Source organism: Phasianus colchicus, chromosome 7 (genome assembly GCF_987193195.1).
Source record: "Phasianus colchicus chromosome 7, bPhaCol1.hap1.1, whole genome shotgun sequence".
In the NCBI taxonomy this organism is placed as follows: domain Eukaryota; kingdom Metazoa; phylum Chordata; class Aves; order Galliformes; family Phasianidae; genus Phasianus; species Phasianus colchicus.
The window spans coordinates 36,811,438-36,826,592 of record NC_143442.1 but is presented as its reverse complement, the minus strand read 5'-3'; the positions used below and the strand labels follow the sequence as shown (position 1 = coordinate 36,826,592).

Here is a 15,155-nt window from a genome sequence, read left to right as displayed (position 1 = left end):
ACGAGTGGCGTCCCCCAGGGGTCTGTCTTGGGACCGGTGCTCTTTAACATCTTTATCAATGACATTGATGACGGAATTGAGTGCACCCTCAGCAAGTTTGCTGATGACACCAAGCTGAGTGGTGTGGTTGACACGGTTGAAGGACGGGATGCCATTCAGAGGGACCTCGAGAGGCTAGAAAGGTGGGCCCGGGTGAACCTGATGAGGTTCAACATGGCAAAGTGCAGAGTTTTGCACTTGGGCCGGAGGAATCCCAGGCATCCATACAGACTGGAAGGAGAGGTCCTTGAGAGCAGCCCTGTGGAGAAGGACCTGGGGGTCTTGGTAGACGAAAAACTTAACATGAGCCAGCAGTGTGCCCTTGTGGCTCGGAAGGCAAATGGGATCCTGGGCTCCATCAGAAGAGGGGTGGCCAGCAGGGACAGAGAGGTGATTGTTCCCCTCTACTCTGCTCTTGTGAGGCCCCATCTGGAATACTGCGTCCAGGTCTGGAGCCCCCAGTACAAGAAAGACAGGGAGCTGTTGGAGAGGGTCCAGAGGAGGGCCACGAAGATGATCAGGGGACTGGAGCACCTCCACTATGAGGACAGGCTGAGGGAGCTGGGCTTGTTCAGCCTGGAGAAGAGAAGGCTGCGGGGTGACCTCATTGCAGCCTTTCAATACCTAAAGGGAGCCTACAAACAGGAGGGGAATCAACTCTTTGAAAGGGTGAGTGACAGCAGGACAAGGGGAAATGGTTTTAAGCTGAGGGAAGGGAGATTTAGGTTGGACGTCAGGGGGAAATTCTTTACGGAGAGAGTGGTGAGGTACTGGAACAGGCTGCCCAGGGAGGTTGTGGATGCCCCGTCCCTGGAGGTGTTCAAAGCCAGATTGGATGGGGCCCTGGGCAGTCTGGTCTAGCATTAGGTGGAATGGTTGGTGGCCCTGCATGTGGCAGGAGGGTTGGAGATTCATGATCCTTGAGGTCCCTTCCAACCCTGGCAATTCTGTGATTCTGTAAGAATGAAGGGGTGGGGTGGTATGAGCGACATCATTGTGGGGTATACTTAGGTCACCAGATCAGGAGGATGAAGCCTGCTATAAGAAGCTGGAAATACCTCGCAATCCCAAGCGGGGCCGCATTCCTGCTTTCTCTCGGCCGCAAAGCCAGGCGGAGGTTTAAAGACTTGGGCAGCACGTGGCATGTCCTAGGAAGGGCTCGTTCCTGCAATGCACTGAAGATAGTTTTCTACTCAGGAGAAGCCAAGAAGGCAAGGGGTGCTTCTGGACCTCATTTTTACCAACAGGGATGGGCTTGTTAAGGATACGAAGGTTGGGAGCAGCTTGGGATGCAAAGATCGCGAGATAGTGGAATTCAAGATCTTAAGTGGGTAGCAGGATTGCTACCATGGACTATCAGAGAGCTAACTTTGACCTTTTCCAGGACCAACTAGGAGGTGTCTCACAGGCTAGAGTGCTAGAAGATAAGGGAGCCAGTGAGTGCTGGGCAACATTTAAACTGCACTTCTTCCAAGCTCAGGATTGGTGCAGCCCTAAGAGTAGGAATTTGGGGAAGGGAGGCAGGAGACCTGTATGGATGAACAAGGATCTCATAGATAAGGTCGAAGGGAAGAAGGTCTATGAAATGGAGGAAGTGGGCCTGTCCTTTTGAGAGGAGTATAGGAGTGTTGTCAGGGCCTGCAGGGTTGTATGGAGGAAGACTAAAGCCTACCTGAAGATAGCAAAGGAGATAAAAGAGTAATAAGACGGGGTTTTTTGTTTTGTTTTTATGGATTTTGTTTGTTTGTTTTTGGTTTCTTTGGTTGTTGTTGTTGAAGTATGTCAACAGTAAAAGGAAGACTAGGGAAAATGTGGGTCCCTGCTGAACGAGGAGAGTGTTCTAGTAATGGGGCATGCTAAGAAGGTGGAGATGCTGAATGCCTTCTTTGCTTCAAAGACTCCCCCTTGCGCCTCCTGGACCCTGACGGGAAGAGAGAGAACATCCAGGAAATTGAGAGCTCTGGCTGAGGTGAGGGTGGTCAAGGAGTGTCTGGGTGGATCAGTGTGCACAAATCCATGGGCCCTGATAGGATGCATCTATGCATGCTGAAGGAGCTGGCAAAGGTGACTGCCAAACCACTCTCTGTCATCTTTTACAGGTCTTGGAGAACAGGAGAAGTGCCTGAAGACTGGAAGACAGCCAGCGTCACTCTGGTCTTCAAAAATGGCAAGACGAGGGATCTGGGAAACTACAGTCAGGTTCACCTCTGTCCCTGGAAAGGTAATGGAACAGTTTGTTTTGGATGCCATCTCCAAGCAATTGGAAGAGAAGAATGTTACCAACAGTAGTCAGGATGGATTCACTAAGGGGAAATCATGCTCGACCAACCTCATAGCCTTCTATGATGGCAGCACCAAACGGGTAGATGTGGGGTGTATTAGAGGGAGCATGGCCAGCAAGTCAAGGGAGGTGATTCTCCCCCTCTACTCTGCCCTGGTCAGGACTCAACTGGAGTATTGTATCCAGTTCTGGGCTCCCCAGTACAGAAAAGACAGGGATCTCCTGGAAGGAGTCCAGCAGAGGGCCACAAAGATGATAAAGGGACTGGAGCATCTCCCCTATGAGTAAAGGCTGGGTGACCAGGGTCTGTTCTGCCCTGAGAAAAGAAGACTAAGAGGGGATCTTAAGATATTTGTAAACATCGATAAGTGTGGGAGACAAAAGGACATGGCCAACCTCTTTTCAGTGGTCTGTGGGGGAAATGGCCAGAAACTGGAGCACAGGAAGTTCCACACCAATATGAGAAAGAACTACTTCACGGTGAGGGTGATAGAGAACTGGACCAGGCTGCCCAGAGGGATTGTGGACTCTCCTTCTCTGGAGATAATCAAGACCCATCTGGATGCCTACCTGTGCAGCCTGCTGTAGAGAGCCTGCTTTGGCAAGGGGGGGTTGGACTCAATGATCTCTAGAGGTCCCTTCCAACTCCTACAGTTCTGTGATTCCGTGGTTGATGTCCTGTGCCCTCTCAAGGCAAAGCCCTGAGCAACCTGATCTAGCTGTGGTGTCCCTGTTCACCGCAGGGGAGTTGGACTAGATGGCCCTCAGAGGTCCATTCCAACTCTGAGAATTCTATGATTCTGTGATAAACAATGTACACCTCAAGTCTAGCAAACTGCTGGAACATGAGGAATCTGTAAGCAATGAAACTATCAGTGGATGTAAAAATGCATAAATTTTCACTTTCCTGTGAGTGCACCTAGGGGATGCTGGTGCTTTCAAATTGCTCAGAGAGTTGTACTGTTCGTATGTTTCACATAAGAGCCACCATAGTTCCATATCCGAGGATCCATACGAGTCTCAAACCACCATCTGCTTGACTCAAAATCTTGGAGGCAAAAAAATGACTACAGGTTTAGTTAAGACTTATACCAGATCACTGTGGCTCAACAGCAAGAGCAGCACATATTTTACAGTGGCAGCAGAGTACTAGATTTTAAATTACTTACTTACCTTTTGCTAGGAGATTTCAGTGCCAAGGTGAGCTCTTAGTGCTTTCTGTCTTTTCCCAGGCATAGGGGACTATCCTGTCCTGATTAATATAGTTACGCTTTGCTTTATGCCCAATTTTGACTAAATCCATGCATTGAACATAGGCAAGACTTCACCAGAAGATAGGTTTGCAAGAAGGGGAGTGGCAAGAACAAAGCCAAAACATTAGTGTCAAGGCCAAAGCTATACCCAGGCTACCAGGAGAGCAATTATTTTCCTTGCTTCCTACCAATACACTACAAAAGTTATGAGTTCAAAATATTACGTTTGTTAGTTGTTTTTTTTTTTTCCTTTATGATGCAAAGCAGCCTATTTCATCCATGCTGTCCTATAAATCAGATGATACTCTGGCAAAAGAATAAGAGTCAATAGCCAAATTCCTCAAAGGCAATGTAGCTTTTATTGCAAGAATCAAATATTGTATTTCTAGTCTCTTCCACGTTCACTTAGTGCAATCAAGAACTACTGAGAAAATGCTCCAAAAGATGTTGTGAAAGGTTACTTAAGATCAGAAAGCCTACTTTCTTTTAAAGAAAATTTCTTAAATGAGTTTCTGTGGAAAACACAGACTGAAAGACAATTCTGAAGGTGAAGTGGGCTTATGCCCAAAGAGCCAGCAAAAACACTAATGTTGAGGGAAGCCAAATACATTTGTAACAGTAACAGCAAAACAGGCCTTAGAAGTATCATGGTCCATTCAAAATTGAGATCTTGCATGTTGACCGTTAAAACAAATTGTACCCTAAATGAAATGCAGGTTGCTTTGCCAACAGAAACAAGGAAGTCAAAGGAAACTGAAAAAGAACATCAAAGTTGAGAATATTGTCTAAAAATGCTGAGTACTATCTAGACTACCAAGAAACTATCAATCCTGATATGAAATAGAGACTCCTTCCCGTTCTCCTTGGGAGGGTTTAGCACTAGACGACACACGGCAGGGAAAAATGCTGAGCACCTTGCAGAACTCCCGCAGCGACTGCTCAGCACCACGGAGAGCTACGGCTCCGGAACACGGGCAACAGGGCGCGCTCCCCGTGCGCCCCTCCAGCACCGCGGAGAGCACCCATCCCAACTGCGACCGCGGCTGGGGCGCGCTCCCGCGAGTCACGCAGCAGCACAGCCCCACTGCGCAGCTCCTGCCACACTGCACAGGCAGTACAAGTGAGGAGCGATCCTTCCTCCCCACAGCTCTTACTGAACCTCTCGGCAGGGTTTTAGACGTGAGAAGCGTCTCTACCGGTTTTAGACGTGAGAAGTGTAAGTCAGTCGTCACGCTGATCTTTCCAAGTCAATCGACCCTCCCGGAAATAGAAAAGGGGAAAGACAAACAAACGTCATGGCAAACTTTAAGTCATGAAAAATATTTCGTACTTTATCTAAGGAAATTTTTTCCACAGAAAAATTGCTCTTGAAGCACAAAAGAAAAAAAAATAGCAAAGTTAATTATCAGAAAACATTTTATGCAAGTACTATTACACTATCTTTCAAAAATATAAACAAACTATCATCTTGGCAATAAATATGAGCTGAAGCCCAGAAGAATTATTTTACTTCCAACAAGTTTATGTATAGCTCTTACTAGCAGTGAGCTTGGTTCTTTTGTAAACTCAGAAGCAGGAGAAAAAGTCTATAAGAAGATTATGTTAATGCTATATTTAAGCATATGTAAGGACAGTGAATGAAATTCTGATTATACATCCAATCCAAAAAAGGAAAAAAAAAAAGGCAACAAAACCCCACTCCGTTACTAATAATAGCTTTTAGGGATAAGAAAAACTAGGTTGCACCAGAAAAAAACCACACAGCTACAGTAGTATTCACTGTCTCTTATTACTTGCATTCATGAGTGCTGGAATCTACGGAAATCAATTTTGATACAAAAAGATAAACTACCCAAAGGCTTTCAGGCTAACAATCACTTTGCACAGGCATAGCAGTAAACATTCTAAGACTTCTTTCCAACTTTTTGTCACTGTAGAAAAACAGAGCTGGGTTTTGCAAAACTTCCCAGATTTTTTGCAAGGAGACTCAAACACACTGGAAAAGCTGACTACACACAGTTCTTGCCACTACAACATTGCTCCTGAACCAAGCACATAAGGGTAGGCTACAGTGTCAAAATTGGATTTTCTGCAATTTCTTGGAAGCTCTTTAGCCTGGGTGATTTTGTCCCTTCACCTGTACTTTATTAAAAGCTCTTCCTAGCTCTCCAACTAGACCTCCATGCCCCCACTTGACTCAGTTGCATCTTCCTGTTTCACACTCTTCAGAGCTGCAAACTCAGCAAACAGTCACAAATTAGTTTCTGATTACTCAAAGGCTCATTAGTGATGGTGGTACAAGCCTATCACAAACTCACAGATGGCAGACGTAGCCCCCAGAGCTCACCTTTGTGCTTGCTGGCACCCAAAGTGAGTCCAAACATGCTCCCAGACATGTGAGACAAAGCACAGAGCAGAGACAACCAGGAGATTGACTTAAGACAGTACACTCCTGATTCCAACTAAAATGCTAATGTGCACACTCAAAATATTACTGCCAGAATCACTGTTTCTAGTTTCCAGCTCCTCCTTGTTATCAAAACACTGTATCACTCTATATTGAACTCCAGAATATTGCTTGGCATCGGTCAGTGGCAGAATCATAGAATGGGTGGGTCGGAGGGACCCCAAGCATCATCAAGTTCTAATTCCCCTGGATAGACAGCATCTGTAAAAATTGTAATATAGGAATGTCAGTATAACACACCTTAAATAAGAGGATAGCTCATCTGTTCTCTGCACCTGAGCAACGACTTCACTGAATGTAAGACTGCTTCTAACCAAGAGACAGGCTGCATTTCAAGAGCAGACAACAAAGCCAGCTCTTCTGGGGAAATGGAAGTGTAGTGCCAGAGGGCTATTCTGAAAACCTTTGTGACGAGAAAAAATAAATTTAACAAAATAAAATAAAATAAAAGGGAATGCATTTTAGCCTACCTGGAAAGGATTACTCTTTGGTTTACTGTGGAATATGATCGTAATTCAGAGCAGACACACAGCCTCCCATCCTGTCTGTGCCTCCACACTTCCCACAGAGCACATACATTTTGTGCAGATCACAGACACGATAGGTTCAAAGGGCTGAAAACCTCCAAGGATCAGTGTCCAAAATGGGATGTTCAACCAGGTCTGAAGCATAAATTAAAAATGCTACTAAAATTTGAGTAAGAAAAAAAAAATGCTATTTCTCATACAGATTAAAACCACCACAAACACAATCTCTTCTGGCAGATTGCTAAATTCCCTCATGCAGAATCACTGAAAAAACATGAAACACATATACGCTGCAAATTTCTTTAAACTCGATTCAAGACTACCGGGACTAAACAAAAAGGCAAATACTTAACAAAACAGAATTTCTCCTCCTCCTCCAGTTTCCCATCATGAACTACATCTATATGTATCAGGAACAAGCTAGAAAGCCTGGGCAGCAGAGGAAGGTTATAAATCAGGCTCCCCCACCAAGCTAGCTTTTACTGCTTGCGCTCTTAAGTCCCATTTTTTCAGATACTCAAATATAGCAAGTCTAAGAACAAAAGCAGTGTTGAAATGTGTTATTTTAGTCTGTTCTCCATCGGCATATGTTTTTCCCTTACTGTTCTTGTAACAGCACTTACAGCAAGCCAGGCCACCTCCAGCCTGTTGGGGAGGGCTACACTTTTGCTTCTCAAGGAATAGGGCAATTCTGCAGAGATACTTCCCTTCCCACTTCACAGCAATAGCTGCTTCACAAACCTCCTAATTTATCGTCTATACCTTGGTGTTCGCATTGCCCCCATCTGGATTCTTCTACCAGACCATCCACATTTATGTTGCACGTAATCTGCACGTGTGTGTAAAACTGTATTAATAAAAAGACAGGATTGTTAATGCCTTTGAATCCTAGATCCTACTATGCCCTAACTAGGATTCACATAAAGATTTTCTATTTAATTAAGTACATTCAACATTTGAGCTGAAAAAATTAAAACTCATTTTAATTCAGAGTTTGGACTTTGCAAGCAAGTTTTTTTTATAAAAATTTGCATCTAAAGAAGTCAAAGATAAATTTCCCCCTCTAATAGTTTGATTCCCAAACTATGACCAAACATTACAGTATAATTAAGCTAGGAAAAAAAAAAAAAAGTAGTGAACATTCAAATTTAAAGATCCACTTGTTAATAAAGATGACAATCTGAATAAACCTAATAACCTAAATAAAAATCAACCTAATTTTAGACATATTGTACTACTGAATAGTAGAAGCCTTTCTGAATGAAAGAGGCAGGCAATAATTTTGTCAAACTTAAACAGACAAATCAGGAACCTCAACTTTTAGCTGAGGTTGCCTCAAAAACCTTACGTAAAAACTTCACTTTCACATGCTACAGTTAACAAATCTTTTTGATCAAGTTTTAAAAAGTTCATCTCTTCCCAGGGCTGATATGACAAATTTAACAGCAGAAGAAAGTAAGAGAGTCACTGGGAAATCAAGAAAGCTGGTACACGCAGTTTGGAACAATTATAAGTTGGCACTGGTATAGGCCTGACGCCTGGCACTAGCAAAGTCCCCTTCATAAAACTGACAGTATTATAACAACAAAAGTAACAGCAAAGCAATTGATTAGACAGTACATCTGGACACGTAGCTGCAAATTCAAGCTTCTCACCAAATGAGGACGTCTTCTACTTTTCTTTAAATTAAAGATCTAGTATATTCCTCGTTCACTTTCTCAAAATGAGAATACTTCAGACATTCAGCATCTTAGCCATAAGGCTCAAAATAGGGGACCAAAAGCTCCATTGTGCTAGAATCTCTTAAAAAGAAAAAGACAACTAAATGCAAAAGTTGGATTTCTTGTTCCAGTATACCTCAATAGAGAAAAGCTTCAGAAATCAAACTGGAAAAGAACACCCAGATAAACATCTTAAATCTGTGCTGGTGAAAATAGGAAAGGAACAATCCTCTTCAATCCCCAGAACAAACTTTCCTTTTGCATCTTTGCCAAAAGCACTCCACACAGAAAAACTAATCCACAGGGTTACATGACACCTACAGAAGAGCACTTTCCTGGACAACTGTAGAAGTCTTCACAGTGATATTTTAAATTTTCCCTCTTTTCCCACTCACAAGCAGGCTTGATCCCATCCCCTCTGCCTTCACCCCCCAGGGTCAAAAGGAAAGAGAAGGTGGCCAGAGCCGACCTGTTTCCTCATAACCTATGGGAAGACTGCTGGCAGGCTGCTCCTCCCTGTCCCCATGAAAGAAAATAAGGAAACTCGGCTCCTCCTAGATCACCTTGCAAAACGTGTTTTCCTGTTTGCCTTTTACCATCAAGATCCTCTGATGTCTAACAGTATCCTTCCACTCAGCCAACAGCTCTTCCTCTCATTGGAGCAATAATCAGATAGTTTCCTCCGCTCAGACGTTTGTCCCCACACAAAGCCTTGGCACTTACCTTTGACATCTCTACCCTCCTATCAGACATCATCACCTCCTCAGTGTGTTGACCAATTTCCTTCAGGGATATTGATAGCATGATGCTTTATGCAGTGGGAAATCAATCTAAGAAACATATGGGGGTGACGGGGAAAGAAAAGCATTTGTTCACAGAGACAATTCTGCTTTAAAAGCACAGGCAGTATCCTCAGTGTGAAGTAGAAACATAAAGAGACCTAACCCTACCACATTAGGGAGTAAATTTGTTCCCACACACGGTTAACTTATCACCACTCCACTTCAGGCATATAAATAAATTTTAAAATGAAATAAGTTAATAAAAAAAAAAATCACGAGTCACAAAGATACAAAACTCTAAGCAAAGTCATCATGTACAAAGGAAAGAAGCTTGCAGTCTCTGCACTTCCTAGTGCTTCTGCAGATGCTCTGTATCACATATACAAAAAATTAGTGCTTACAGTCCCACCAACAGACAGTTCACATGCTGAAAGCAGCCCAACATCTGCAGCCAGCAGACAACCAGGGGATGCCCCTGCAGCCAGCTTCTTCTCTCAGCTCATTGGCAGAGGCTGGACATGCAGCCGAGGTGACAGCACTGAGTCACCGTGCTGGCAGCCAGCCCCAACTAACCCCCACAGCCACCAACACAGGGCTCCAGTGCACAGCTCAAGGTAACCTCTCCAGTCATAGCACCAAGCTCCCTTTGCATGGAAAATGTCCAACCACAGGGAAAGCAGAAAGATCCTAATTCCTTCTGCAGCCAGATGCCCTTCAGAGGATGTGGTCTCAGTCAAGCTCCGTTCCCAAGCAATTTCATATCTCTTACCTCTATGGTTTGCTGGGTTTTTTGTTGTTTTTATTTATTTGTGTTCCTATTGTTTAACTGGCTGGTTGTTTTTTCCCAATGTTCATATGTGCTGCTCACCTACAGACCTCTACGCTCAGTCAATTCCATGAGATTCGTAAGACTATTGATGGCCTCTGCAACAATTCAGACTGCAAAAACAAGTGTTTCTCACACCTATCATGCAACCAAGATTCATTAAAAGAACAGGAAAAAAAAAATCATTCCGTTGTTAGATTGCAGGAAAGACAAAAAAAAATAAACCACATTGTGTGCAAATAGGAGAGAAGCTTGCTAAAGAGTATAACTTTGTTTGCTTGCATAATCAATTTGTCACACATTATTGTGCTTTGTGTGACAACACAAAGGTTTGGTTTTTTGTTTTTTTTTTGTTCTTTTTTGCCTTGCAGCATTTGTATTATAAAGGCATTTCCTTTAAAACTAAGGTACATAAGCAAAAAATAAGCCTCTACAAATAAATACAATTCAAAAACAGTTAATCTTTGGTACTGAAACTGAAATCCACAACATGGCAGCTGGATGGCCAGAGTGCCAAGCATTTACTGGTTTCAGAAGCTGCAGAAACAGCATGCATTGTTCAGACCACGTCCTCCCATGTTCCAACATCTGATGGATGGTACTATCCTGAGAAGCAACACCCACTGTCAGCACCCACTGCTAGTCTGCTTCCATCAAAACACAGTGGCACACAGAAGCACCAACCACCAATCCACCTGATTCAACATGTCTCTTTGAGGGTGTATCTGTCACTGCCAAGCCCCAAACTTCTGAAGACACAGATCATATCCCAAAAACATCAGTGCAAGCTTCTTAGATGGTTCCCTAATATAAATGCTTGCTGCCCCTTACCTAACAGAAGCCTGTCATTTCAAGGGAGGATGTCTGACCAGATTACAAGCAACCCAGGGCTCAGCAAAGGGCATACTTTGTGCAGAGATGAGTTTGCCCAAAAGCAGTAGTGCCCAAACTGATTCCAGTGCCACCATGCTGTGATGATGCCAGGTCTGAGCTATTAAACCCAGCCACTTAGAAGATTTTACCAGCTTCAGTCAAAACAGACTTCACTTTTAAGGGAGAAAAAAAGAAAAACAACTCCCACTTTATCACGGTAAGTTAAACACACTATGGAAGCCTTATGTGCTTATAGCAAGAGAGGCCTACCATCAGAACCTGTGGCTCCGTATTCTGTTCACAAACCAGATAGCACAGACAGGGCACAGAGCTTTCACTAGAGCAGATAATTCAGAATAAGCCAGTGGGAAATAGAAAAGTGGCTGGAAGAATGTAGCTGTGCTTGTGAGCTATGAAACACATTCCTCTTCAAACACCAAGAACAACATCCTCGGGACCTTCTCAGAACTCAGGTGTTTTCAGAAATCAAATTCTCCTATTGAATGTGACCACATAAGCCAAGCCTCTTGCAAGAGCACAAAACAAGCACAGAGTTGGCACAGTTGTGCTGCACTCCCTGGAGCTGAGGAGCTGCTGCTTCGGCATAGGAGCCACAGGGAGCAGCTTTGGCAAGGACACTGAAAAAGAAACTTGGAAAGAGCACTTATGTGCCAGGGTCACGACTTGTCTGTCATGTCCTGATAAACTGTGTGGTGAAATGTGAAATCACCTCACACAAGCCTTTTCCCCCTTTTCCTTAATTCCTGAAATCCAAGGTTGTGCACATGCACAGCAGTGGGAAACCATCGCAGAAGGTCTGCCTGACAAAAACTGACACTGCGACAACGGACCCTGAGCACAGGCTGCCTCCAGGCAGTTCTCTACACAAGGTGCAGGGAGCTGCAGGACAGGCCAGCAAGCAGCCTGCAGACCTCCCTTCAGCTGAGGGCAGTGCCTCCAAGCTGAATTCCAGCAAAGACGGCAGTATGCAGTCAGTGGGGAAGATGGGCTTCTAGATGGCCGGTAAGGATTTTTCCATGCCATTGTGCCACCTCAGCTGCAGGCATTACTAAGCTTTTCCTCTGATCATCGCAAGTGTACGAGTGGCCAAGAGTACATTACTCACTGTAGGAAGAAAATGAAGCAGACAGAAGATTTGGCAAACCCCTCAAAGAAATATCACAGACATCCTAAAAGTAACAACACTCATTCAAGACACGACTGTTTACACTACAAGACTCATTACACGGGAGGCTTGCCTACTTTTAGAGATAGATATCACTACAATTGAGTGGTAGATAAACCCAAATAATTATTCTAAAAAGGCGTTCCATCACGAATTATTGTAAACACCTCCAGTTCCCTGCGGACTGCCTCGCTGCTGCTCCTGCGGTGCTGCAGCCTCCGTGACAGACAGCTGGCAAAAGCAGAGGCAGCCGGGGCTGCTGCCACAGCACACACGCACCAAGACACAAGGCCACGTTCTTGGTTGTGCTGCGGAACCAGCAAGTTGTAATCGATCACCGCAAGGATTTCCGAGGAATAAAAGCGCCCCAAGCGCTACTGCAGAGCCCCGTGCCGCGGCGGTGCAGGCGGATCGCGTTCGGGCGGCGCAGCGCGGAAACATCGCCGGGTTCCGCCTGAAAGAACCTGCGGGAAATGGAAGGGGCGAGGCGCCCGCACGCAGACGTGCCCGCTCCGAGGGCCGAGGAAAAGCGCCGGCCGGCCGCGCCCGCCTCCACGGAGCAGCCCGGTTCTCGGCCGCGTAGCCCGGGGAAGCGCCTGGCGGCGCGCAGGCTGAGCCGGCCCTCAGCACGGCTCCTGCCCTCATCACGGCTCCTGCCCTCCCGACGCCGCGGCCGCCCCTCCGGACCACGAGCTCCGCCGCTTCGAAGGGGCCGCGGGCAGCGACGCCGGGCGGCCGAGCCTCGGCTGCCCGAGAGGGGGGGCTGCGAGCCCGGCCGCACCAGGGGGCTCCGGGGCCGGAGCTGCCGCCGCGCCGCCTCCCCCTCAAAATGGCTTCGCCACCGCCGCGGCCCCTCGCCGGGCAGGGCCGCCTGCACCCCCCCCACGCGCCGGCCGCGCCGCACTGCGCCCGCCGCGCCGCGCTCCACAGGTGAGGGTCCGCCGCGCTCGGCCCCGGCACCTGCCGCCGCGCTCGGACCCGAACGGGTCCCGCAGGGCGCTCCCGTCGCCGCCTCCCGTACCGCCTCACCTCTCTCAGAGCCGCGCCGCCGCTCCGCCGTGCGCGGCCCCCGCCGAGCACCGCCACGGCCGCCGCTGCGCCGCCGCCTCCGCCGGGATCCGTGCGTGCCTGCGCGCGACCGGGACGAGCGGCCGAGCGCGCACCCGCCGCTGCCGACGTGCAAAACCGCGCCCGGCCTGGCGGCGGCGCGAACCCCGCGCGCGGAAAGCGGCGCAGATTGGCTGGAGGCGGCGGGGCGGGGCGCGCTGCGGCGCTGCGGCGGGGCGGGGCCGGGCCGGCGGGGCTGCGCTGCGCTGCGCTGCGCTGCGGGAGGTGGCGCGGAGCGAGTGCGGGCCTGGTGCTGCCGCAGGGTAGTGTGTGTTGGCACCGCGCCGGGCCTGGGCTGGGTGACGCGGGAAAGTGAGAAGTCATCTTCCAGTGGGAGCCTGGGCGGGGCAGGGCAGAGCGTGGCGTGCCCGGCCGTTTTGCTAAGGTAAGCGTCCGCCTGCCCGATCCGCTGGCTCAGCCGGCGTCTGCTCTATTTGCCTTCCGTGCCGCCCGGCAGAAATCCCAGGCGGGCGGCAGGAGGAAGCATAGAATCATAGAATCGCTCAGGTTGGAAAAGACCTTAGAGATCATCGAGTCCAACCACGACCCGACCGTACCACCCTAACAGCCCTCCGCTAGATCGTGGCCCTGAGCACCACATCCAAGCAGCGGACAAAGAAGCCGATGGGAGCCCAAGTGCGGGGATGGCCGCAAGTGAAATGTCTGAAAGCAGTCTTCAGAGGAAGGCGAGAAACAAAACACACCTCGGATTCAGGAAGGTGCTTTTAGCAGGTGGAAAGTGACTTTACAGTTTAATGCTGCAATAATCCTACAGGGACCCTGCTTATTCCGCATCGGATGCCTGGCTTGCATCAGCCCCTGCAGTTAACAGAAGTGCCAAGAGACCTGAGCCTTTCTCAGTCCTCAAGCATCTGTAGGCCAGAAGGAGATCATGGCTTCTTTTACCTTTTATAATGCCTCTGAAAGCCTCGATTTTATTTTTCAGCACGGTCACTTCTTTTGTTGAAAGCCACAGAAATACCAGTTCTACATCAAATAAGGAAAGAAAGGCTGCAAACCGCTCACACTCTCCCACCTTAGTCCCTGGGGCTGTGACTGACTGCACAGTCAGCAGCATCAGGAGGACTGAACCTCTTTGTTTTCAAAACCAGCTTAGAAGCACATAAGTGGATCCAGCCGCACAGGGCAGTGTTTTCTGTCAAAGTACCTCCACACAGGCAGTAGCAAATTTCATCTGCACTTCTAGTGAGCATTTCATGGCTTGCTATGCAAATTGTTGCTCACATGTTCAACCTGAATGGAATTGGAAAGGGTTTAAATAATTATGTCAAAAATGGGTTCTTAAACAGTCTACCTGCAAAAGCAGGCTTGTAAGGGAAGCGTGTCTTCATCTGGAGAAGCGAGGTTTCTGAACTGTGACTTCTGTTTTGCTGTCAGCATTTGCAGATCTCAAAACAAGCCTAACAGGACACAACAGAAAGTAGTGGTGCAGCTCCAATTCTACTTTGGCCTCACTCTTCCAAATTTTGCTGTTTCTCAACCCCAAAGGCCAGTACTGCTTCTTTCCTCCCATCTATCTGAGCACTTCATCAGGCCCCATCATCTCATCCCCAGCCACAGCTGACCACAGACATTGATTGACCAGGCAGAAATCTTAATTTTCCAGCTTTTTATCTCTTTGAGGTTACTGAATGAACATCAAAATTTATTAAATAAGCTATGAGCTTATTTAATTTGCCCTCAGATAATATTTTTTCATCCAAGAAGCCACATTAAACACTACCAAATGCAGCCTTTTTGCTTGGTGTGCTGCTTCAGAGCCTGGGAGTCACCAAGCTGCCCAACACAGCACCCTTCTGCAGGCCAGACTGCCCCCCAAGTCTTGGGGAAGGCGTCCAGTACATGAGGAGCCCGTGGAGAGCCCAGCCTCAGCTGCATGTATTCACAGAGAGCTCGGGATGAAGGTGGACCCATCTGCAAAAGCAGCAGCTCTGTGCCCAGAAGCTGAGAGCTGGCAGATTTGAGGAAGGAAGGAAAAACACTGTGTACATCCATTTGTAGGAAGTCCAGGAGTTAACACTGTCCTCAACACTGTAAAAAAGTAATAGCTGTTCTACATGCCAGTATTTCTA

At 47.2% G+C, this 15,155-nt stretch overlaps 1 protein-coding gene across 5 annotated transcripts in view; it reads right to left on the bottom strand.

Annotated features, from left to right (window-relative positions):
- The window catches only part of ADARB1 (adenosine deaminase RNA specific B1), a 72,555-nt gene extending 59,458 nt beyond the window's left edge, over window positions 1–13,097 (bottom strand). For all 5 annotated transcript variants that reach the window (XR_016468506.1, XR_016468507.1, XM_090144591.1 and 2 more), the window contains exon 1: window positions 12,985–13,097. The gene's annotated coding sequence lies outside the window, so the exon portion shown is untranslated. The remainder of the gene's footprint in view (window positions 1–12,984) is intronic.
- Window positions 13,098–15,155: the final 2,058 nt, after the last annotated feature.